The sequence below is a fragment of the Schistocerca nitens genome, chromosome 5 (genome assembly GCF_023898315.1).
Source record: "Schistocerca nitens isolate TAMUIC-IGC-003100 chromosome 5, iqSchNite1.1, whole genome shotgun sequence".
Lineage (NCBI taxonomy): Eukaryota > Metazoa > Arthropoda > Insecta > Orthoptera > Acrididae > Schistocerca > Schistocerca nitens.
In genome coordinates, this window is record NC_064618.1 from 854,184,636 (window position 1) to 854,210,355 (window position 25,720).

General features: G+C 43.3%; 1 protein-coding gene and 1 pseudogene across 1 annotated transcript in view; both read left to right on the top strand.

Annotated features, from left to right (window-relative positions):
- LOC126259241 (dynein regulatory complex subunit 7) overlaps window positions 1–25,720 on the top strand; it is a 742,488-nt gene that overhangs the window by 184,014 nt on the left and 532,754 nt on the right. The gene's annotated exons all lie outside the window — the stretch shown is intronic.
- Window positions 19,427–19,544, top strand: LOC126261413 (5S ribosomal RNA; annotated as a pseudogene).

Below are 25,720 nucleotides of genomic sequence, written 5' to 3' on the forward strand. Positions count from 1 at the left end.
AATACTCTGTTTCAAATTCTGAATGTGGCAGGGGGCGAAAGGCTATTTACCATTTGTACAGAAACCAGATGGCAGTTATAAGAGTCGAGGGGCATGAAAGGGAAGCAGTGGTTGGAAAGGGAGTGAGACAGGGTTGTAGCCTATCCCCGATGTTATTCAATCTGTATATTGAGCAAGCAGTAAAGGAAGCAAAAGAAAAATTCGGAGCAGGAATTAAAATCCAAGGAGAAGAAATAAAAACTTTGAGGTTCGCCGATGACATTGTAATTTTGTCAGATACAGCAAAGGACCTGGGAGAGCAGTTGAACGGAATGGACAGTGTATTGAAAGGAGGATTTAAGATGAACATCAACAAAAGCAAAACGAAGATAATGGAATGTAGTCGAATTAAATCGGGTGATGCTGAGGTAATTAGACTAGGAAATGAGACGCTTAAAGTAGTAAATGAGTTGTGCTATCTGGGAAGCAAAATAACTGATGATGGTCGAAGTAGAGAGGATGTAAAATGTAGACTGTCTCTGGCGAGGAAAGCGTTTCTGAAGAAGAGGACTTTGTTAAGATCGAGTATAGATTTAGGTGTCAGGAAGTCCTTTCTGAAAGTATTTGTATGCAGTGTAGCCATGTATGGAAGCAAAACATGGACGATAAATAATTTAGGCAAGAAGAGAATAGAAGCTTTCGAAATGTAGTGCTACAGAAGAATGCTCAAGATTGGATGGGTAGATCACATAACTAATGTGGAGGTATTGAACAGAATTGGGGAGAAGAGAAATTCGTGGCACAACTTGACCGAAAGAAGGGATCTGTTGGTAGGACACATTCTGAGGCATCAAGGGATCACCAATGTAGAATTGGAGGGCAGCGTGGAGGGTAAAAATATTAGGGGGAGACCAAGAGTTAAATACATTAAGTAGGTTCAGAAGGATGTAGGATGTAGTAGTTACTTGGAGACGAAGAAGCTTGCACAGGATAGAGTAGCATGGAGAGCTGCATCAAACCAGTCTCTGGTCTGAAGACCACAATAACAGAGTCCCCGCAAGGGGATGACGACTCTTGTGTGAGTACATTACGTGCGTAGCTAGCATGGGGCCTTGAGCTAATTGCAGCACTTCGGCACCTGCTTCCTTTATTGTGCTGCAATCTACCATTTCTGACTATCCTTACTTCTCTATCTTTCTCTTGGTGGCAGCCTTTGATATTGACTCAGCTATTTTCTTACGTTCTGCTTTCTTTCGTCGACTTCTTCATTATTTTCCTTCACACCACTTTTTAGATGAAGTAATTTTGGTCCCCTTCTGGGCTTGACATCCGTTTTCAAAATTTTTTCGATAGAGTGGACGAACTGGAGAATAACGTCTTAAATAGCGCCTACTGCCTACAGTTTTGATGACCCTATGCACAATAACTGCTTAGACTCGTATTCGCACCTAAAAGCAAACGGTAGCTAATTTGATGTGGTGGGGTCATTACGTACCGTTTCAGCAAATCCCCCTGAAAATACAGTGATCAGACTTCTGATGTCTGAGCTGCTAGCTGCTCACGCATGCTAAGGAGTAGATGCCCATCATCCTAGGGCATCAGGACTCCAGGCAGCGGCGATCATGCTCGATGACTTCTGCAGCAGGTGGGTGGCACCTATGAGGAGAGCCCTTGATCAGAGTTGTTGATAACAGGGCGGACGTTTCGCACATGAAATGTCTTAAACTGAAACAACACAACGGCGATTGTGATTCGGCCGTCTCAACAGATAGGTCTAGATAATTCAATGCAGTCAACTACAATCCTACCGCTTTCCCTACCGTGGCTAACCAATCGGAAGAGGGACAAGTCAGGCGACTGGGAGTTAATGAATTTACTCATTATCTGGCATATACTAGGACAAATGGAAATACTTTTACGTTGACGGAATCATTACTCTTTTGTGGAACATATAGAAGACAGTTTTGGACAAGTTAACTCATTGGGAAAAATGTGCAGGGGATCACTCTTGATTAAGGTCTCGTCTCCTGCATAGTCTCACGCTCTTGATGCATGTGAACGACAGGGTGATAAACCAGTGACTATTGCCTCACATAAGTGTTTGAGTATGGTGCATCGAGTTACTTTTCACAGAGACCTTACACTCCATGCAGACGAGGAGCTCCAAGCTAATCTCGAACAGCAAAGTGTACACTTTGCCTGACGTGTACAAAAATGTCTCAGGCACTTTCATCTTACCCTTTCAAGGAAATGGCCTCCAGAAAAAGTTAAAGTTACGGTGTACGGGTGTGAAATGAAATCTTACGTCCCACTGCCCATGAGGCGCTCCCGCTGTATACGGTTTGGTCATGTGCCAACCTGCTGCACGACAGACCCCAAATGCAGACCACTGTTCTGTGCCTCTAACACACACACTTAAGCAAAAAAAAAAAAAAAATGGTTCAAATGGCTCTGAGCACTATGGGACTTAACTTCTGAGGTCATCAGTCCCCTAGAACTTAGAACTACTTAAACCTAACTAAGCTAAGGACATCACACACATCCATGCCCGAAGCAGGATTCGAACCTGCGACCGTAGCGGTCGCGCGGTTCCAGACTGTAGCGCCTAGAACCGCTAGGCCACCCAGGCCGGCACACACATCAGCCTCCGGGATACTGCATTCCCCAGAACTGCAAGCTGGGTGGTTGGGAAGTAAAAATCCTACGTTGCTGGACCATGACAGTATTTAGACGTGGTTAGATAAAGACGAATAGCGCTTACGCCGCTCCACTGCGTTATTGCCTCCCCCCCCCCTCCCCGCCACCCACTCTAATGGTAGGTAGCGCTATGCTAATTACCCTCGGCACTGTATTCTCAGGGGTATTTAGATATCGGCGCTTTGCCTTGTGAACCTGATAAGGGTGTTGCATCCTTTGGTGAAGGGTGCTAAACGGTATTTGATTAGTTTATCATTCAGTGAGTGAAGACCCATATTGCAGGATGTTTTGTACAGGCGTCGTTGAATGCTTGTCAGTAACACTCGCCTACGTAATGTGTCACTGGTGTCGCTATTTTGAAGAGAATACATTGGGAAGTCTATCACTGTCAATAAGTGGTTCTCGTTAAGGCTCCTTGAATTCTCATATTACACACGTATCATTTTGATTTGAAATGTGATACTTTAGTATACCATCTTATTTTGAGGACACAGACCCTCAGTAACACAGACTGTTTTTAACAGACGTGTTTGGTATTTATGTTATCTGATCAATAATACCCAGAAATCTTTTGCTGGACATTAATATGGAGTGCGTACACACTCCGTCTTTATAGCAGTTTGACCTCTTTGGGGGACGCTTCCAGTGATGTGACTGAATGTCTGTGGAGGAATGGCAGCGCATTCTTCCTCAAGCGCCGAAAAACCAGAGAAAGTCATGACGATGAGCACTGGAATCTGGAACACTGTCCACGTTCTAGCTCGTCCGAAACGTGTTCCATTGAATTCAAGAGGGGGCCCTGAGTAAGCCAATCTATTTCAGGAATGTTATTGTCCACGAACCATTGTGTTATAAATACTGCTTTATGACAGGATGCACTGCCGTGTTGATACAGTCACCGTCTCCAAACTGTTCCTCTGCCGTATACATTACAGAATGTAGTAAAATGTTTACTTATTCTTCTGCATTTAGCATTTCCTTCAATGCAATAAGAGTACCACACTTTAATACCGCCCCATCCGTACTTCACAAGATGGCAGGTGACATTCTCCAGGCATCATTCGCCGAACACGTATCCTTTCGTCTGATTGCCACGCCCACTCCTCCTGGGCAGTTCTTCATGGTGCATTCAAGACCAGGATGTCGCCTGACTGCCCGCCTACACATCTTGAGTTATTGTACCACAAAGTTGGCGAAAAAATGAAAATCACCTATCGACTGTGTAAGTTCTAGCCGACCAGAGTGGCCGTGCGGTTCTAGGCGCTACAGTCTGGAGCCGAGCGACCACTACGGTCGCAGCTTCGAATCCTGCCTCGGACTTGGATGTGTGTGATGTCCTTAGGTTAGTTAGGTTTAATTAGTTCTAAGTTCTAGGCGACTGATGACCTCAGAAGTTAAGTCACATAGTGCTCAGAGCCATTTGAACCATTTGTAAGTTCTAGCCCAGACAATGATCTAAGACGAAATCATCTCCCCCCACCTCAGTGATCTCGCACAATAGTATAGTGGGAAACCTCTCCTCCCTTTTCACTCTAGGCCAGTAGAACGCCCTAAAAGAGGCGAGAAACCCCTCCCATCCCCATTTTTCTCTCTCTAGAGACCATAGTGAAAAGATCAGGTTTGTTTCAGTTCTTTTGCAAATAATAACGGGGATCTGTTAAATTAATTTCTGCTTTATTAACAGTAATTATTTTCAAAGTTTATTTGCGATACATGTTTCTTACTATTTTTATTAAAAATATATTTTTCAAAGTTTTGTGCAAGACATTACTTTTGTACTTAAAAAGATGTATATGTGTATACAGGGTGTTACGAAAAGGTACTGCCAAACTGTCAGGAAACATTCCTCACACACAAATAAAGAAAAGATGTTATGTGGACATGTGTCCGGAAACGCTTAATTTCCATGTTAGAGCTCATTTTAGTTTCGTCCACCTACGCTCAATGGAGCACGTTATCATGATTTCATACGGGACACTCTACCTGTGCTGCTAGAACATGTGCCTTTACAAGTACGACACAACATGTGGTTCATGCGACATGGAGCTCCTGCACATTTCAGTCGAAGTGTTCGTACGCTTCTCAACAACAGATTCGGTGACCGATGGATTGGTAGAGGCGGACCAATTCCATGGCCTCCACGCTCTCCTGACCTCAACCCTCTTGACTTTCATTTATGGGGGCATTTGAAAGCTCTCGTCTACGCAACCCCGGTACCAAATGTAGAGACCCTTCGTGCTCGTATTGTGGACGGCTGTGATACAATACGCCATTCTCCAGGGCTGCATCAGCGCATCAGGGATTCCATGCGACGGAGGGTGGATGCATGTATCCTCGCTAACGGAGGACATTTTGAACATTTCCTGTTTGATGTCACGCTGGTACGTTCCGTTGCTGTGTGTTTCCATTCCATGATTAATGTGATTTGAAGAGAAGTAATAAAATGAGCTCTAAGATGGAAAGTAACCGTTTCCGGACACATGTCCACATAACATATTTTCTTTATTTGTGTGTGAGGAATGTTTTCTGAAAGTTTGGCCGTACCTTTTTGTAACACCTTGTATACGTTTTAAAACTAATTCTAGCAGATGCAGAGGTAATGGTTATATGCAGAGGTAGATATAATTTACAGTAATACTAGTAAAAAGAAGAATCTATATATTATGTTTCCTAAATCATTCCTTTTCTGATTGGTCATTTACATACTTTTTTATGCAATTTAATTTTTTCTTTACAACAATAAAGACGTCATTCTTTTACGCACTATATATTGTACATGCAGTAATGTCAGCTCCCTTCACATGTCTCTCTGTTCGGGTAAGCATAGCTCGTGATGTGCACCCACACTCACCCTCCCCCCATCAACATCTACGTCTATATCGTACTCCGCAAGCGACCTAATGGTGTGTGGCGGAGGGTGCTTTCGGCACCACTATCTGATCCCTCCAACCCTGTTCCACTCGCGAATAGTGCGTGGGAAGAATGATTGTCGGTAAGCCTCTGCATTGGCTCTAATTTCTCGAATTTTCTGCTCGTATTCAATACGCGAGATGTATGAAGTAATATGTTGTCCGACTCCTCCTGAAAAGCGCTGGCCCCAAATTTCAATAGTAAATCTCTCCATGATGCACAACGCCTCTCTTGTAACGTCTGATAGTGGAGTTTGTTTAGCATCTCCGTAACGCTCTCTCGCCAGCTAAACGATCCCGTGACGAAACACGCCGCTCTTCGTTGCATCTTCTCTGTCGCCTCTATTAGTCCTACGTGACAGGGATCCCAGATAGATGAATAATACTCAAGAATCGGGCGAACAAGTGCCTTATAAGCCACTTCTTTCGTGGATGAGTTACATTTCCTTAAGATCCTTCCGATGAATCTGAGTCTGGTGTCTGCTTTTCCCACTATCTGTTTTATGTGGTCATTCCACCTAAGGTCGCTCTGGATAGTGACGCCTAGATGTTTTACGGCAGACGCTGTCTCCAGCTGTTTGTCATCAATGGTGTAGCTATACGGTATTGGATTTCTTTTTCTATGTATGCGCAATATGTTACATTTATTTACATGCAGGGTCAACTGCCAGAGCCTGCACCGTTCATCAATTCTCTGCTGGTCGTTCTGCAAATTCTTACTATCTTCTGTCGTTGCTACTTTAGTTTAAACATCTGCATCATCTGCGAATGTCCTTAAAGAGCATCCGACGCTTTCTGCTAGATCATTTATATATGTTGCAAACAGCAACGGCCCTATCACACTTCCCTGTGGTACTCTGGATATTATCTTTACATCTGTCGATTTTGTTCCGTTAAGAGCGACGTGTTGAGTTCTACCTGCAAGAAAGTCTTGAATACAGTCGCAAGTCTGCTCCAATACTCCGTAAGCTCGTGTTTTTTTCCATTAAATGGCAACGTGGGACAGTGTCAAATGCCTTACTGAAATCAAGGAACACCGCATCAATCTGAGTGCCGTTGTACACTGCACTGTGGATCTCTTGGAGTCAGGCAGCAGTAGCCGACCGAGACAGACGCAGCAACAGATAAGTAACCGCATTTGTCATTTACGAGTTCCTAACCAGGAGCGAATTTTATTATATCATCTATGTGCTTTAATAGTTTAGTTTCTGCAGTGTAAATTTAACATCTAATAGCTACTGTTCTCACGTTTTCGTTTGCGTCAGAAAGTAAACCGATTTTGTGACATATTGCAAGTTCCAAATCAGGGTCAAATTATTTATTTTCACCTGAGTGCTTCGGTAGCTAGGTTTTTGAATCTCTGCGTATTATTACACACAGTTCCTGCGTCTTCGTCAGGGTCTACAGTAGAGATGTGCAGCACGTGCAGATAGTCCGTTTATCTGCATAGTTTAGTTTTCCACGACCTTCAGTATGGACAGGGACTGCGATTGTTGTGTGCGGATGCGAGCCGAGTTGGTGACACTTCGCTCTCAGCTTCAGGCTGTGATGGCTTCGGTTACACAGCTTGAGGCTGCAGTGGATGGGCACCACTGTTGTGGGCCGGCCGTGGGGATCCGAAGGACGTCCAGCGCGTCAGAGTCCTCCGATCGGTCCTCACCGATGGCCAACCCAGTTACTGCTCGCACTGAGGCTGACCCCTCACCTGTGGTCGAGTGGGAGGTCGCCTCGGGGCGAAGCAGGTGGCGAAAGACTTCCCAGGCGGCCGCACATAAGGCCTGCCCGGTTTGTCTGACAAACAGTTCCAGGTGCTGTCTGTGGCTGACACTGTCGCTGAGCCAGATGCTGTCGCCTGTCCTGTTTCAGAGGAAACCACTCAGCCTGCAAGATCTGGGCAATCGCAGAGGGTGGGATTATTGGTAGTTGGGATCTCCAACGTTAAGCGCGTTATGGGGCCCCTTGGGGACTTGGCTGACAAGAAGGGAAAGAAATCCAATGTGCACTCCGGGTGCATACTGGGTGGAGTCATTTCAGATGTGGAAAGGGTCCTCCCGGATGCCATGAAGAGCACAGGGTGCAGCCAACTGCAGGTGGTGGCTCACGTCGAACCAATGATGTGTGTCACTTTGGATCAGAAGAGATTCTCTCTGGTTTCGAGTGGCTAACAGATGTGGTAAAGGCTGACAATATTGCTTGCAAGATGAAAGCAGAACGGACCATTTGCAGCATAGTCGACAGGACCGACTGCGGACCGCTGGTACAGAGCCGAGTGAAGGGTCTGAATCAGAGGCTCAGACGGTTCTGCGAACGTGTAGGCTGGAAATTCCTCGACTTTCGCCAAAGGATGGGTGGGTTTCGAATTCCGCTGAATAGGTCAGGTGTCCACTATACGCAGGAGGCGGCTACACAGGTAGCAGGGGCTGTGTGGCGTGGACTGGGCGGTTTTTTACGTTAGAGGGTCTCGGGGAAACACAAGAAGAGCTTCAGTCACAAAGGGTGCAGGCTGAACACAGGAAGAACGTAGATACAGAAACCATTGGTATAACAGTTGTAAATTGTCGTAGCTGTGTTGGGAAAGTACCAGAGCTCCAAGCGCTAATAGAAAGAACTGATGCTCAAATAGTTATAGGCACTGAAAGTTGGCTAAAGCCAGATATAAGCTCAGCCGAAATTTTTGCGAAGAGCGTAACGGTGTTCCGAAAGGATGGGCTAAACACGGTTGGCGGAGGCGTGTTTGTTGCTGTCAGAAGTAGTTTAACTTGTCGCGAAATTGAAGTAGATACTTCCTGTGAGTTAGTATGGGCAGAGGTCATTGTTGGCAACCGGAATAAAATAATAATTGGATCCTTTTACCGACCTCCCAATTCAGATGATACAGTTGCTGAAAGGTTCAAAGAAAACTTGAGTTTGATTCCAAACACGTACCCGAATAATACGGAAATAGTTGGTGGTGACTTTAATTTAGCCTCGATATGTTGGCAAAAATGCATGTTTAATTCCGGAGGTACGCATAAAATATCATCCGAATTTGTGCCAAATGCATTCTCTGAAAATTATCTCGAGCATTTAGTTCATGAGCCCACGCGAATAGTAAACGGTTGTGAAAACACACTTGACCTCTTAGTAACAAATAATCCTGAGTCAATAACGAGCATCAAAACCGATTCAGGGATTAGTGAACACAGGGTTGTCGTAGCGAGATTGAATATTGTAATCCCCTAATCCTCGAAAAATAAGCGAAAAATATACCTGTTCAAAATAGCAGATAAAAATTCACTTGACCTCTTCTTGAGAGACAATCTCCACTCATTCCAAATTAATAATACAAGTGTAGGCCAGATGAGGCTTAAATTCAGAGAAATAATATCGGCAGCAATTGAGAGATTTATACCACATAAATTAACAAACGACGGAGCTGATCCTCCTTGGTACACAAAACGGGTCAGAACACTGTTGCAGAAACAACGAAACAAACATGCCAAATTTAAACAGACGCAAAATTCCAAAGATGGGCGATGTTTTACAGAAGCTCGAAATTTAGCGCGTACTTCAATGCGAGATGCTTATAACAGTTTCCACAACGAAACTTTGTCTCGAAACCTGGCAGAAAATCCAAAGCGATTCTGGTCGTATGTGAAGTATGTTAGCGGCAAGAAACAATCAATGCCTTCTCTGCACGATAGCAATGGAGATACTATCGAAGACAGTGCTGCCAAAACAGAGTTACTAAACACAGCCTTCCGAAATGCCTTCACAAAAGAAAACGAAGTAAATATTCCAGAATTGGAATCGAGAACAGCTGCCAACATGAGTAACTTAGAAGTAAATATCCTCGGAGTAGTGAAGCAACTTAAATCACTTAATAAAAGCAAGTCTTCTGGTCCAGACTGTATACCAATTAGGTTCCTTTCGGAGTATGCTGATGCATTAGCTCCATACTTCACAATCATATACAACCGTTCTCTCGACGAAAGATCCGTACCCAAAGACTGGAAAGTTGCACAGGTCGCACCAATATTCAAGAAAGGTAGTAGGATTAGTCCACTAAATTACAGGCCCATATCGTTAACGTCGATATGCAACAGGATTTTGGAACATATATTGTGTTCGAACGTAATGAATTACCTCGAAGAAAACGGTCTATTGACACACAGTCAACACGGGTTTAGAAAACATCGTTCCTGTGAAACACAACTATCTCTTTATTCGCATGAAGTGTTGATTACTATTGACAAGGGATTTCAGATAGATTCCGTATTTCTGGATTTCCGGAAGGCTTTTGACGCTGTACCACACGAACGTCTCGTAGTGAAATTGCGTGCGTATGGAGTATCGTCTCAGTTATGTGACTGGATTTGTGATTTGTGATTTCCTGTCAGAGAGTTCACAATTCGTTGTAATTGACGGAAAGTCATCGAGTAAAACAGAAGTGATTTCTGGCGTTCCCCAAGGTAGTGTTATAGGCCCTTTGCTGTTCCGATTCTGGAGACAATTTGAGCAGTCGTCTTCGGTTGTTTGCAGATGACGCTGTCGTTTATCGACTAATAAAGTCATCAGAAGATCAAAACAAACTGCAAAACGATTTAGAAGAAACATCGGAATGGTGCGAAAAGTGGCAGTTGACCTTAAATAACGAAAAGTGTGAGGTCATCCACATGAGTGCTAAAAGGAACGCGTTAAACTTCGGTTACACAATAAATCAGTCTAATCTAAAAGCCGTAAATTCAACTAAATACCTAGGTATTACAATTACGAACAATTTAAATTGGAAGGAACACAAAGAAAATGTTGTGGGGAAGGCTAACCAAAGACTGCGTTTCATTGGCAGGACACGTGGAAAATGTAACAGACCTACTAAGGAGACTGCCTAACTACGCTTGTTCGTCCTCTTTTAGAATACTGTTGCGCGGTGTGGGTTCCTTACTAGATAGGACTGACTGAGTACATCGAAAAATTTCAAAGAAAGGCAGCACGTTTCGTATTATCGCGAAATATGGGAGAGAGTGTCACAGAAATGATACAGGATTTGGGACGGACATCATTAAAAGAAAGGCGTTTTTCGTTGCGACGGAATCTTCTCACGAAATTCCAGTCACCAACTTTCTCCTCCGAATGCGAAAATATTTTGTTGACACCGACTTACATAGGGAGGAACGACCACAAAGATAAAATAAGGGAAATCAGAGCTCGTACGGAAATATATAGGTGTTCATTCTTCCCGCGTGCTATACGAGATTGGAATAATAGAGAATTTTGAAGGTGGTTCGATGAACCCTTTGCCAGGCACTTAAATGAGATTTGCAGAGTATCCATGTAGATGTAGATACATACAGCGAGCTGAGTTTCGCAGGATCTCTGTTAGCGGAATCCATGTTGATTTTTATAGAAGAGATGTTCATTTTCCAAAAACGTCGTAATTCTTGAGCATAAAACATGTACCATAATTCTACAACAGATTGACGTCAACGATATAGGTCTATAATTGTGTGGATCTGTCTTACGGCCTTTCTTAAAAACGGGAATGACCTGCACTTTTTTCCAGTCGTTAGGTACCTTTCGTTCCTCAAGCGATCCACGATAAATTACTGCTAGAAGGGAAGCAAGTTATTTCGCATAATCTTTATAGAATATTATAGGTATCTCATCTTGTCCTAACGCCTTTCCACTACTAAGCGATTGTAGCTGCTTTTCAATTCCGCGGTGGAACAACTTCCGAAGACCGAATTCAGGATTTCGGCCTTCTCTCTGTTATTTTCCGTTTCGGTCCCAATGTGGTCGCTGAGACAATGAATAGATGATTTTGACCCACTTAATGACTTTACATACGACCAAATTCTCTTAGGGTTTCTACTCAGGTTGGGTGACAACGCCTTGCTTTCAAAATCATTGAACGCTTCTCTCATTGCTCTCCTTACGCTCATTTTCGCTTCGTTCACCTTTTGTTTGTCAGTTAGGTTTTTACTTCTCTTGAATCTGAGATGAAGTGCTCTTTGTTTACGTAGCGCTTTTCTAACACGGCTATTAAACCATGGTGGATATTTCCCATATTATCAAACGACTTACTCAAAGTTAATTAAGAACGGAGTAATCTGAAATCAACATACGAAATTTATGTCCCACACAAAATCAGTAATGGTACGCAAATTGGAATCCTTGTGTGTATTTGAATTTGCGTTTACGTTTCCATTTCGCTGGTTACTGCGCTGTCAAAGGCGGACAGTACTCAGCAGCAACATAATTTTCCCCTCCCTTTTCTGTTGATGAATGCTCCGTATGGGCTTGCGTTGATTTCTGGGAATCATGTGTATGCTTTTGCGCGTTATGTTGGCGTGCGTTAGTGTCCAAAAGTTAAGCAAGATCGGGAAAAGAGTATAATGGAAAGTGAACACCCTGTGAAATTTAATTGTAAATATTCACCGAGACTTAAACATGAACCAGACTTGTATACCCTGTGTATAGAAAGGAGTACAGTTACGTCCATATCTTATTATAATATATTTTTACCATTGTTGTGTCTACGTGGAGTCCCTGATGAAGTAGTTAGCAACGTAGAGCCAAAAGGAAGATACCTGCATTCTGTAACGTAATGTTGTTGTTGTGGTTCTGGTCTTCTGTCCGAAGACTGGTTTGATGCAGCCCTCCACACTACTCTAACCTGTACAAGCCTCTTCATCTTCAAATAACTACTGCAACCTACATGCTTTTGAGTCTGTTTACTGTATTCATCTCTTGGTCTCCGTCTGCGATTGTTACACCTAACACTTCCCTCCAATGCTAAACTGGTGACCCGTTGATGTCTCAGAATGCGTCCTGTCAACCGATCCCTTCTATTAGTCAAGTAGTGCCACAAATTTCTTTGCTCCCCGATTCTACGCAGTACCTCCTCATTAGTTACCTGATCTATTCATCTAATCCTGAGTATTCTTTTATAGCACCATATTTCAAAAGCTTATATTCTCTTTTTGTCTAAACTGTTTATCGTCCCTGTTTCACCTCCATACATGGCCACACTCCAGACAAATACTTTCAGGAAAGACTTCCTAACACTTAAATCTGTGTTAGATGTAAACAAATTTCTCTTCTTCAAAAAAACCTTCTTTGCCAGTGCCACTTTACATTTTATATCCTCTCTGCTTCGACCTTCAAGTTCATTAGGCCTTCTGTATATTCCTTTCAAATTTCGGGGTACCCTTCTTTGCCTAGTACTGGTTTTCCATCTCAACTCATGATACTAACACAGCTGCTTTTCTTTCCTCAATTTTCCCATACGTGGTATTCATCTTTGCCCTACTTACATATGTTTCTATAGACTTACATTGGTAATTTAGACATTCCTGCTTAACCATTTTTCATTTGTTGTCTATCTGATTTTTTAGACTTTTGTATTCCTTTTCGCCTGCTTCGTTTGCTGTAGTTTCATATTTTCTCCTTTCATCAGTTAAATGCAGTATCTAAATTGATATCCGAGGATTTCTGCTAGGCCTTGTAATTTTACCTATTTAATGCTCTGCTGCCTTCACTATTTCATATCTCAGAATAGGTCCAGTATAGGCTTCGAAGGTGGATCCACCATATGTTACGTCAGCGATATTGTATATTGAACCGGGGACCTAGAAACGACGGAGGGCTTCGCCCCGCCGTAGCCCACAGTCGTCCACAACCCCACAACAGGCCACAGCAGTCCACCCACCCCACCGCCGCCCCACACCGAACCCAGGGTTATTGTGCCGTTCGGACCCGAGTGGACCCCCTCCCCCCCATCCTCAGACGAATGTATCCCAAATGTATGCATGGTAGAGTAATTATGGTGTATGCCGGCCGAATTCGTGCCGGGGACCGGCACGTCTTCCCGCTCGGGAAGCAGTGCGTTAGACCGGATGGGTTCTGCATGCTATGATTTTTCCTAATTGTGTATTTGTGATTCTTACGAAGGGTAAAGATATTGTGGATAAAATTAATCAGAACAGAGATGCAATAAACATTGCAAAGAATGCGGCGGATATTAAACCCCAATCACTCTTCTGAAAGCAGCTTCATGACGCTGTGTGACTGGGGAGCTTCCGTCAATCCTCACCTGTGTGAAATCTGCTTCCTAGAAGAAATGGGAGTGACATTCCTCCCACGTAGACATTATGCTGCTTGCTTTAAATGTGCACCTTCGCTTGCCTCATGCGCTGTATGTCAGATACCTGTTTCTGCTAAAGTAAGAGCTTTTTGACGAAAACAATGATTTTATAGGAGATAAAAATTATTTTATTACATTTTTTTTCACATTGTTAATATGCATTGTGGAAAATAAAGCGATTTTCTTGTTTTTTTCGTACGTCAGTCACGCTTAGCTGTGCTCTAAATATCATATACCGTATATAATCTTAGCACCTTCTTCGAAAAAAGACTTTGCCCTGCAGTAAGGAACTGTGATTTTTTAAAATTCCAAAACGTAGAATTGATAGATAATTCCACAGTTTTGTCAATGTAAGCAGTCTTCCAAGGGGTTAAAAACTTCTTTTTATCTCCAGCAGAATACCATTGTTAAGACCAGTGCCATGGAGTTCCATCTCATGCTGTAACAAGTGCTTTGCGATATGAAAGGGTAGCATTCAAGAGGCGACATGTTCACTCTACCATAGGGCTGTTGATAAAATATTGATATTTTTCCAAACGTATTCATATATATCCCTCCCTCCCCCTCCCCCTCCCCCCGTTATATCGATATCAAAATGGCAATATCGAGTGTAGATATTTTTACTTCATATCATATTTTTTCACAGTTTTCGATAAATATTTGAATTAGTTCTTTTAAAATTGTAGTACGACTGCACTGGAGAGTGGCAGTGTGAATGGAATAATAAGATTTCCGATGTGAAGAAATAGCATACCACTTGCGTTAAAAAACAATTTAACGCAACTAGTGTGCTACTTCTTCACATCAGCATTCTTCAAAAACAGTTGCAGAAAATGATGAACACAAATCTAAGTGAAGAGACTGGTCTTTGCAGTGGGGAGAGACGTGTTAGGGGAAACGCTGACTTAAGTAGCGCCCTGCGTTACCTACAGAAACTCCAACGTTTAGCTCCACAACGCAGCTTTCACGCTAGAACTGCTAAGTCGCTGGCTTCGGCAGGGAAAAAAAAAAAAAGAAGGGAAGTCGACATGAAGTATTTCGGACAAATGTGAGTTGTTCTCTAAGGGGGATAGGCAGGCTGCTAGCTTGCTGATGTATAGGATATCTAATAATAAATCAGTACTTAAATATACAGCTCTAAAACCGGCAGTATATTTACAATGTGCAGCCGATATTTTTATAGGCCGATAAGTTGAGCTCTTCTCGTCGATATATTGGTATCTCGACACTTGCTATCGTTTTATCGAGAGCCGACGACTATATTTCTTAAATATCGATTTATCGGATCACCGATATATTTAAAAATATCAACAGTGCTACTCCACAAAGCTAGTAGAAACTCGATTCTGCATTATGTTGTATTACACGAAGGAAATCTGATTGTATCGCTCCACAAAATCATACATAGCCACCAATTATGGAGGGCTGCCTACAGCTATGTGTCACATTACTTCAGAAAAAAGCATTATGTAGCAGAAGTAATCAGAACTGGCAGTATAAGGTGTGGGGTTGTTTAAGGTAAGCAGTAGATGAAGGAGAGAAGGATGATGCCACATATCTGCACTTTAATAGGGGGAAGACAGAGACATTGTTTTGGAAATTTGTGGTAAGTTCCTATGGGACCAAACTGCTGAGTTCATCGGTCCCTATGCTTACACACTACTTAACATAACTTAGACACGCGAAGGACAACACAGACCCCCATGCCCGAGGGAGGACTCGAACCTCCGACGGAGAGGAGGGGAAGGCGCACGAACCGTGACAAGGCGCCCGTTCGGCTTTATACCATTTCCCATAAACAAGTGCGCAATACTGTAGCATCAAGAGTTCTGTTAGGAGAAATTAGTATGGAGACAGCAGAAATACGAATATAAGATATCCACATAAAGCAGAACTGGCTCACGTTAAAATGGACGATGTGCCTGGACTATTGCAACCACTTTAATAGCTTATGGATTCGGATAAAACGCCAGTTTTTTTGAAATCGGAATGGATATGTGTGACTCTCTAACACTGAGCTGCGGCTTTGTCTCCACGTGTGTATGTGTGTGTACGTGTGTGTGTGTGTGTGTGTGTGTGTGTGTGTGTGTGTGTGTGTGTGTGTGTGTGCGTGCGCATGCAAGATGAAGAAGACTACCAGGGATATGGTAATATTCTAGACAGTGATAAGTTCTTTTAACGCAAATTTTATGTCTCAAACCACAGGCCTAGGAGTGAACGAAATTTTTGGCAGCGATTTTGTAATGCATCCTAATACGTATCTGTTAGGAGCATTTACGTCTTCCTCAGCTAAAAAGATCATGCTTTTAAGCTATGGTTTACACCGAAGAGCCAAAGAAACTGCTAAATCTGCCTAATGTCCTGTAAGGCCCCCACAGGCACGTAGAACTGCTGCAACACAACATGCCATGGCCTCGACTAATGTCTGCAGTAGTGCTGGAGGGAATTGAAACCATGAATACTGCAGGACTGTCCATAAATCTGTGAGAGAACGAGGGGGTGGAGATCTCTTCTGAACAGCACGTTGCAAGGCATCCCAAATATGTTCAATAATTTTCATGACCGGCGAGTCTGAAGGACAGAGAATGTGTTTGAACTCAGAAGAGTGTTCCTGGAGCCGCTCTGTAGCAATTCTGGACGTGTGGGGTGTCGCATTGTCCTTCTGAAGTTGCCCAAGTCCGTAGTAATGCACAATGGACATAAATGGATGCGCGTGGTCAGACAGGATTCTTACATGTGTGTCATCTGTCAGAGTCGTATCTAGACGTATCAGGGATCCTGTATCACTCCAACTCCAGACACCCCATATCATTACAGAGCCTCCACCAGTTTGAACAGTCCCCTGCTGACATGCAGGGTCCATGGGTTCATGAGGTTGTCTCTATACCCGTACACGTCAGTGTTGGGGCACCCTGTGTTCTGAGCCACTCTGCATAGTTGCCAGATGCATCCAAGATGGCGGCGATGACGTCATCCAAGAAAGCAGCATGTAGACGTGGCAACAGCGCATAGCGTCATCCAAGGTGGCGGCCGTGACGTCATTCAAGATGGTGGATTTTGGCAGGAAGATAGGTCAGTTGTGCAACCTCCACTAATCAACCCCCCCTCCCCTCCCCCAAGAGATTGGCAGTACGTTCAAATTCCATCAGGATAATGCAATATAAGATGTCTACCTAAGAAAATGGTGCGAAAATAGTTCAATTATACTACCCCCACTACCCTAAGTTATTTGACCACCACTTCATCCTATGAACTGGCGCCAAGTTTGAATTTTGGTGGGAAGATAGGCCAATTGGGGTATCTCTATCAACCTAAGAAAATGGCAGGAAAGAAAGGTCACCTCCACTAACCTAAGTCACTCTACCACCACCTCCTCCTAGGGATTCGCGGGAAGTTTGAATTTTGGTAGTAAAGAAAGGTCATTTGTGCTATCTGTACTAATCTTAGAAAATGGCGAGAAAGATAGGGCATTTTGACTACCTCCACTAACCTAAGTCACCTGACCATCACCTCTTCCAGTTGGACTGCTGGAGAGAGGAAGGATTTTACTTTATTTATTTTGGAACAATTTGTTTAGGGATGAATTTTGAAAGATATTATATTTATCACAGTGATACAGAACACAAGCTCTGACATGCCACGCAGTCTACACCACTCATAAATAATGCAATGCATTTATATCCACAGAGCCAAACAACTCATAAATCATCAAAATAATAATCCATCTAAAAGAGTCTGCAAACATGTTTGCTAACTGTCAACTGTCAAAATCATGCACTAGTCTTTATTTAAACAATTTGAGGCACTACCACCATCCAGTGTGTTTGCCACAAGGTCCAGAGTCCACCTGACCTAGTACACTGTACCACCACCAGAGGGCACTGTCGTCCATTCCGTGACGCAATCCAAGATCGTGGCCATGATGTCAGCTGATGACCCAAGTACCATTATCCAAGATGGCGGGAAACAGTGTGTCCACCACTAGGCCCATCTAGTACACAGTACTGCCACCAGAAAGCACTGTCGTCCATTCTGTGACGTAACCCAAGATGGTGGGAAAATGGCGGGGATCAGTGTGGTTGCCAAGAGGTCTGGACCTAGTACACAGTACTGTCACCAGAGGGCACTGTCGTCTGTTCTGTGACATAACCCAAGATCACTGTCTGGAAGGGGAAATGACACAGCCTGCGCTGGGCTGTTGGAGAGAGGAAGGAGTGTACTTTATTTTGGAAGAATTTATTTAGGAACCGATTTGAGATAGTATATTTATCACACTGATACAAAACATACGCTCTGGCATGCTTGGGGTCACACCACACAGCCCACAGACCTGTAAACTACTAGTAAATAACACTCTGCAGACCGCAAACAACTCCTAAATTACCAAAATAATTTCAGTACAGACACGCGAATGCCTCCTAAATAACGCAGTACACAGATGTGCAGAAACGATATCAACTCTTAAACGGTCCAAATAACGCATAGCACAGCCTACAGACCTGTGCACAAATTAATGCAACAGACATGCAACCAACGTACGCCGGCACTGCCCACTGCTCCCTGTCCACTGGACCGCACAGGAAGCTAGCTGCAGCCCCTGCGAAGTGATGTGGCTGTCAACTGGCAAGCCATGCACAGGTGTCCATTTGGGTCCCTCAAGCATGAGGTGGCGGCATCCCCTTCATACTTGAGGAATTCCTCTCGAAATATGGGATCACCTAGGTGCCATTGATGACGTGACCAGACGGGAGTGAAACCCTATTTACAGAGCGCAGATGCTCCAAGGTGGGCTGCTGCTGGTGTGAACCGTCCCTCTACCTGCACTCCGGTGAAGACCTAATTGCCAAGTGACACCGCAGAAATCTATTGCAGAATAGCACAAGCTGCTTTCCCCCTAGCGATTCTAATGGACCGTGCGTGAAGTGCGGCTGACGCATCACCCCGTCTAGCTACATACCATTGCAAGTGCATCTAGCAATATTCTCAATGTCATAATGCAGAACCTGTTTACGAAAATAGCGCAGAATAACATCGAATGCAGTCTTCCTAGCGGTCCTAACATGATACCCCATCCATCATGTGTTACCCTTCCTGCTTTCAACACACACAAACGTTCCCACCGCTATGTAGAGACTCCTATATCCCCGAACAAAGGATGCCTTGTGAATGAATCGAGCATTATGATTGCTCTTATCGAATTTACCCACCGAATTGCTGATGCCGCCAGTATCGAAGCACCATCCACCTTTTCTTTCTTTCTGCAGACAAGACTTTCAGAGGTAAAAACTATTTTACACAGATCGCCATATTGCACCGACAATTAAACCCTGCAAAGTGCCCCTACATATCGTCAGATACGGAAAGACTCTTACTTAATTACGCTGCTCTCCCACCGATGACATGAAACCGACCTGCGACCCATCAATTTATCACTGCGTACCCTACGGAAAGACTCCTACGCAATTACACTGCTCTCTCACCAAGGAAAGGAGCTTGAATATTAGAACGTGAAACTGACCTGCGACCCATCAGTATATCACCGTATACCCTACATATCGTCCTATATAATCATATAGTGTTAGGGGACCTAATAGTTACGTCACGAATGGAGCGAGATGGCGCTGTGGTTAGCACACTATACTCACATTCAGGAGGATGACGGTTGAAATCCGTGTTTGGCCATACAGATTTAGGTTTCCCATGATTCCCCTAAATGGCTAACGGCCTTACCGCAGTAGTAACACCGGTTCCCATCAGATCACCGAAGTTAAGCGCTGTCGGTCTGGGCTAGTACTTGTATGGGTGACGATGCGGTCTGCCGAGGGCTGTTGGCAAGCAGTGTGCACTAAGCCCTTGTGAGGCAAACTTGGTTGAGAAGTGGCGGCTCCCGTCTCGGAAACTGACATACGGCCGGGAAAGCGGGAGAGCGGTGTGCCGACCACATGCCCCTCCATGTCCACATCCAATGACGCCTATGGGCTGAGGATGACAAGGCGGCCGGTCGGTACCATTGGGCCTTCCAAGGCCTGTTCGAACTGAGTTTAGTTAGTTTAGTTTTATGATTCCCCTAAATCGCTCCAAGGGAATGCCAGGATGGTTCCTCTGAAAGGGCATGTACGATTTCCTTCCCCATCCTTTCTTAATCTGAGCTTCTGCTCTCTCTAGTGACCTCTATGTCAATGGGACATTAATCCCTATATTTTCTTCTTTTAGTTACGTCGCACACTAAAAGTGTGGAGGATAAGTTCGTTTAAGCGAATCTTAGGCCTGGCGCATATTTGTTGTTAAATAAAAATAGCGTAATGCTTTAGGTCCACGCAGTTTCTTAAAGGTGATTGATTAGTCACTACTTTTTTACCCGTGTCTTCCTGAAATGTGGAATGCTGGGACACAAGTCAGTAAAACCGTACTTAGCAGCCATGTTCTTCCACAAGGTATGTTGCAAATTTTTTTGAAACATTCTCAGTAAAATATTCATGTGTGTCTCCTTGGAAAGTCGATGAAATTTCCCCAATACTGTAAATAGCAACATACATTGAGTTGGTTGCAGGACATGTATGGTGGTGATATTTACTAGCCCATATTTATGCATCTACTTGAAAAAGCAGTAAGATCCACAAAATATAGATTTGCATGCATCTTCTTCAAAAATCAGTAAAATTAGGTGCTAACCTATAATTTACGTATATCTTCTTAAAAAGTGTGGGAAAGTGGCAAAGAAACACTTATTTACATGCACCCTGTTAAAAAGTGAGATGAAATAGATAAAGCAGCAATCAAACCCATATTTATCTACGTCTCCTTAAAAAACAGGTAAATTAGCCAAAAACTGTAATCAGTGTTGTATGTTGCAGAAAATAGTGTTGGGTCCGATATTCTGCTGGAAATGTGCGAATTCACCTGAATTTATTGCTGCTACTTTAATTTCACATATATCAATTTCAAAATTTCACAGCTAACTTCCGGAGAATGTGGCCACAACTTCTTGGTAGATGATTGTTACAGTGTCTATATGGTTATGAGTTACATTTTTTGTATGGCTTATCAAGCCAATGGCAGCTTGGCATCTGTTGGTGCATTTGTCACAGGTGTATCTAGCTACTGCGGCAGGAGCAGTGATAGGATTGCGAAGCTTTTTCTGCCTTATCTGTCTAACAAGCCATCATCATGCTTCGACATTCCAGATGATTTATCATTTCACCACTCTGGTGTCATGCTAGCTCGTGCCTCCCACCTGTTGTTATCGATGCCAAAACTCTCCATACCTCATTTACAAGAGTCCTTGAACCTCAATATGGGACATCCTATGGGTCTTTTGGCTGTAGAAATCTCATCACCTCACGTGTTAATCTCCCAGGATCCATACGGTAGACGTGTCCCAGCCAGCGGAGTCGTCCCTGCTTTTAGATGGTACTGCTTCGTTGGTCATTCGGTCCTTCCACATTACTCCTAGGATGGATCACCACTTGTGGGAAGCACTAAGGTGATGTTCTTGTTTGGCATAGGCAGTCCATGTTTCCCATGTATACAAAACGATGCTGAGGACACGGGTTTGACATAAAAGAATTATGGTGGTCAAAGAGAGTTTGTTGTTTTTCCAAACACGTGTAGAGAGCTTGCCAAAAGTTGTTGCAGCTATTCCACAGCGAGCATCAATCTCCTCGTCAACAGACATGTTTGATTCTATAGTGGATCAAAGATAGCAGAAGAAATGCACGACTTGCTCAGTAGTTCCATCTAATGTTATATTCGGCCGTGTATTAGCACCCTGAACCATAATTACGGTCGTACTGCTGTTTACACTCATTGAGAATAGGTGGCATGCATGACTAAATCTTGATAAGAGTTCTTGCAGCTCTTCTGCAGAGTTCGGAACAATTGCAGCGACATCAGCACATAGTTCACGAGCGATTTTCTCGTAGTGCTTTGTCTTACTCTTCAGAAGACTGACGTTGAAAAGTCTTCCATCTTTCTTAGTATGCAGGTGTACCCCAACATTTCAATGCCCAAAACCAGTTGGAGCAGGAACGAGAAGAAAATTCCGAAAAGTGTAGGTGCCAACACACAGGCTTGTCTTACGCCACAGTGAATGGTTTGGATGTATTTCCATCGAAGATTACACAGCCATGCATATTGTCATGGAAAGATCTTATTAAGGACAACATAGTTGGTGGACACGCAATTATTTCCAGTATGATGTAAGAGTAAATTCCGGAGGTAAAATAGTCCCCCATTCGGATCTCCGGGCGGGGACTACTCAAGAGGACGTCGTTATCAGGAGAAAGAAAACTGGCGTTCTACGGATCGGAACGTGGAATGTCAGATCCCTTAATCGGGCAGGTAGGTTAGAAAATTTAAAAAGGGAAATGGATAGGTTAAAGTTAGATATAGTGGGAATTAGTGAAGTTCGGTGGCTGGAGGAACAAGACTTTTGGTCAGGTGATTACAGGATTATAAATACAAAATCAAATAGGGGTATGCAGGAGTAGGTTTAATAATGAATAAAAAAATAGGAGTGCGGGTTAGCTACTACAAACAGCATAGTGAACGCATTACTGTGGCCAAGATAGACACAAAGCCCATGCCTACTACAGTAGTACAAGTTTATATGCCAACTAGCTCTGCAGATGACGAAGAAATGGAAGAAATGTATGATGAAATAAAAGAAATTATTCAGATAGTGAAGGGAGATGAAAATTTAATAGTCATGGGTGACTGGAATTCTAGAGTAGGAAAAGGGAGAGAAGGAAACATAGTAGGTGAATATGGATTGGGGCTAAGAAATGAAAGAGGAAGCCGTCTGGTAGAATTTTGCACAGAGCATAACTTAATCATAGCTAACACTTGGTTCACGAACCATAAAAGAAGGTTGTATACATGGAAGAATCCAGGAGATACTAAAAGGTATCAGATAGATTATATAATGGTAAGACAGAGATTTAGGAACCAGGTTTTAAATTCTAAGACATTTCCAGGGGCAGATGTGGACTCTGACCACAATCTATTGGTTATGAACTGCAGATTGAAACTGAAGAAACTGCAAAAAGGTTTTAAGGAGATGGGACCTGGATAAACTGACTAAACCAGAGGTTGTAGAGAGTTTCAGGGAGAGCATAAGGGAAGAATTGACAGGAATGGGGTAAAGAAATGCAGTAGAAGAAGAATGGGTAGCTCTGAGGGATGAAGTAGTGAAGGCAGCAGACGATCAAGTAGGTAAAAAGACGAGGGCTAATAGAAATCCTTGGGTAACAGAAGAAATATTGAATTTAATTGATGAAAGGAGAAAATATAAAAATGCAGTAAATGAAGCAGGCAAAAAGGAATACAAACGTCTCAAAAATGAGATCGACAGGAAGTGCAAAATGGCTAAGCAGGGATGGCTAGAGGATAAATGTAAGGATGTAGAGGCTTGTCTCGCTAGGGGTAAGATAGATACTGCCTACAGGAAAATTAAAGAGACCTTTGGAGAGAAGAGAACCACTTGTATGAATATCAAGGGCTCAGATGGCAACCCAGTTCTAAGCAAAGAAGGGAAGGCAGAAAGGTGGAAGGAGTATATAGAGGGTTTATACAAGGGCGATGTACTTGAGGACAATATTATGGAAATGGAAGAGGATGTAGACGAAGACGAAATGGGATATAAGATACTGCGTGAAGAGTTTGACAGAGCACTGAAAGACCTGAGTCGAAACAAGGCCCCGGGAGTAGACAACATTCCATTAGAACTACTGATGGCCTTGGGAGAGCCAGTCATGACAAAACTCTACCATCTGGTGAGCAAGATGTATGAGACAGGCGAAATACCCTCAGTCTTCAAGAAGAATATAATAATTCCAATCCCAAAGAAAGCAGGTGTTGACAGATGTGAAAATTACCGAACTATCAGTTTAATAAGTCACGGCTGCAAAATACTAACGCGAATTCTTTACAGACGAATGGAAAAACTGGTAGAAGCGGACCTCGGGGAAGATCAGTTTGGATTCCGTAGAAATGTTGGAACACGTGAGGCAATACTCACCTTACGACTTATCTTAGAAGAAAGATTAAGAAAAGGCAAACCTACGTTTCTAGCATTTGTAGACTTGGAGAAAGCTTTTGACATTGTTGACTGGAATACTCTCTTTCAAATTCTGAAGGTGGCAGGGGTAAAATACAGGGAGCGAAAGGCTATCTACAATTTGTACAGAAACCAGATGGCAGTTATAAGAGTCGAGGGGCATGAAAGGGAAGCAGTGGTTGGGAAAGGAGTGAGACAGGGTTGTAGCCTCTCCCCGATGTTATTCAATCTGTATATTGAGCAAGCAGTAAAGGGAACAAAAGAAAAATTCGGAGTAGGTATTAAAATTCATGGAGAAGAAGTAAAAACTTTGAGGTTTGCCGATGACATTGTAATTCTCTCAGAGACAGCAAAGGACCTGGAAGAGCAGTTGAACGGAATGGACAGTGTCTTGAAAGGAGGATATAAGATGAACATCAACAAAAGCAAAACGAGGATAATGGAATGTAGTCGAATTAAGTTGGGTGATGCTGAGGGAACTAGATTAGGAAATGAGACACTTAAAGTAGTAAAGGAGTTTTGCTGTTTAGGGAGTAAAATAACTGATGATGGTCGAAGTAGAGAGGATATAAAATGTAGACTGGCAATGGCAAGGAAATCGTTTCTGAAGAAGAAATATTTGTTAACATCGAGTATAGATTTAAGTGTCAGGAAGTCGTTTCTGAAAGTATTTGTATGGAGTGTAGCCATGTATGGAAGTGAAACATGGACGATAACTAGTTTGGACAAGAAGAGAATAGAAGCTTTTGAAATGTGGTGCTACAGAAGAATGCTGAAGATAAGGTGGGTAGATTACGTAACTAATGAGGAGGTATTGAATAGGATTGGGGAGAAGAGAAGTTTGTGGCACGACTTGACTAGAAGAAGGGATCGGTAGGTAGGACATGTTTTGAGGCATCAAGGGATCACAAATTTAGCATTGGGGGGCATCGTGGAGGGTAAAAATCGTAGAGGGAGACCAAGAGATGAATACACTAAGCAGATTCAGAAGGATGTAGGTTGCAGTAGGTACTGGGAGATGAAGAAGCTTGCACAGGATAGAGTAGCATGGAGAGCTGCATCAAACCAGTCTCAGGACTGAAGACCACAACAACAACAGTTGGTGGACACGGAATTATTTCCAGTATGATGTAAGAGTCCGTCTGTGTTTTGTTGAGATCGACGGAAGCCACATATAATGGCACCCTACGTTCGCGGCACTTTTCATGCAGTTGGCGCAAGGTGAATATCATGTTACTTGGGGATCTGTCAGCTCGAACTTCGCACTGTGAGTCAGGGTAGATGGTAGCAGCCAAAGTTTCCAGTCTTTTCAGGAGTATCCTCACATACTCGGGACAATGAAGTACCATGAAAACAAAGAGCTCCGAAAATGGCAAGGAATTCTGCAACTGATATGCTACATTTATCACAAAACACTTTGTAGCTGAAACTTTCTGGCAGATTAAAACTGTATGATGGACTGAGACTCAAACTCCGGACCTTTGCCTTTCGCAAGCAAATGCTTTACCGATTGAATTATCCAAGCACGACTCACGACCCGACCCCAGAGTTTACTTCCGCTAGTATATCGTATCCTATCTTCCAGACTTCCTTCGAGTTCGAGTCTCGATCCGCCACACAGTTTTAATCTGCTAGGAAGTTTCGTATCAGCGCACACTGCGCTGCAGAGTGAATATTTCATTCTGAGCACTTTTTAATTGCTTACATTCTCAGGTGGATGGGCTTGCGGCTTGACCGTTAACATTGATGGCAAGGCAAAGACGCATGTTAATGAGCGCGGACATGGGACCGGCAAAACATACGTAGTGCAGTAAGGGGGGGACAGAAGTGGAAGACCTTCCACACAAAGAAGAGCAGTGACAGAAAGACTAACGTTCGGAAAGTAGGCTGAAACGACTGAAAGAAACAGCGTTCCTGTGATTTACACAGTCGTGTAGGCACAGTTTGCAGGAC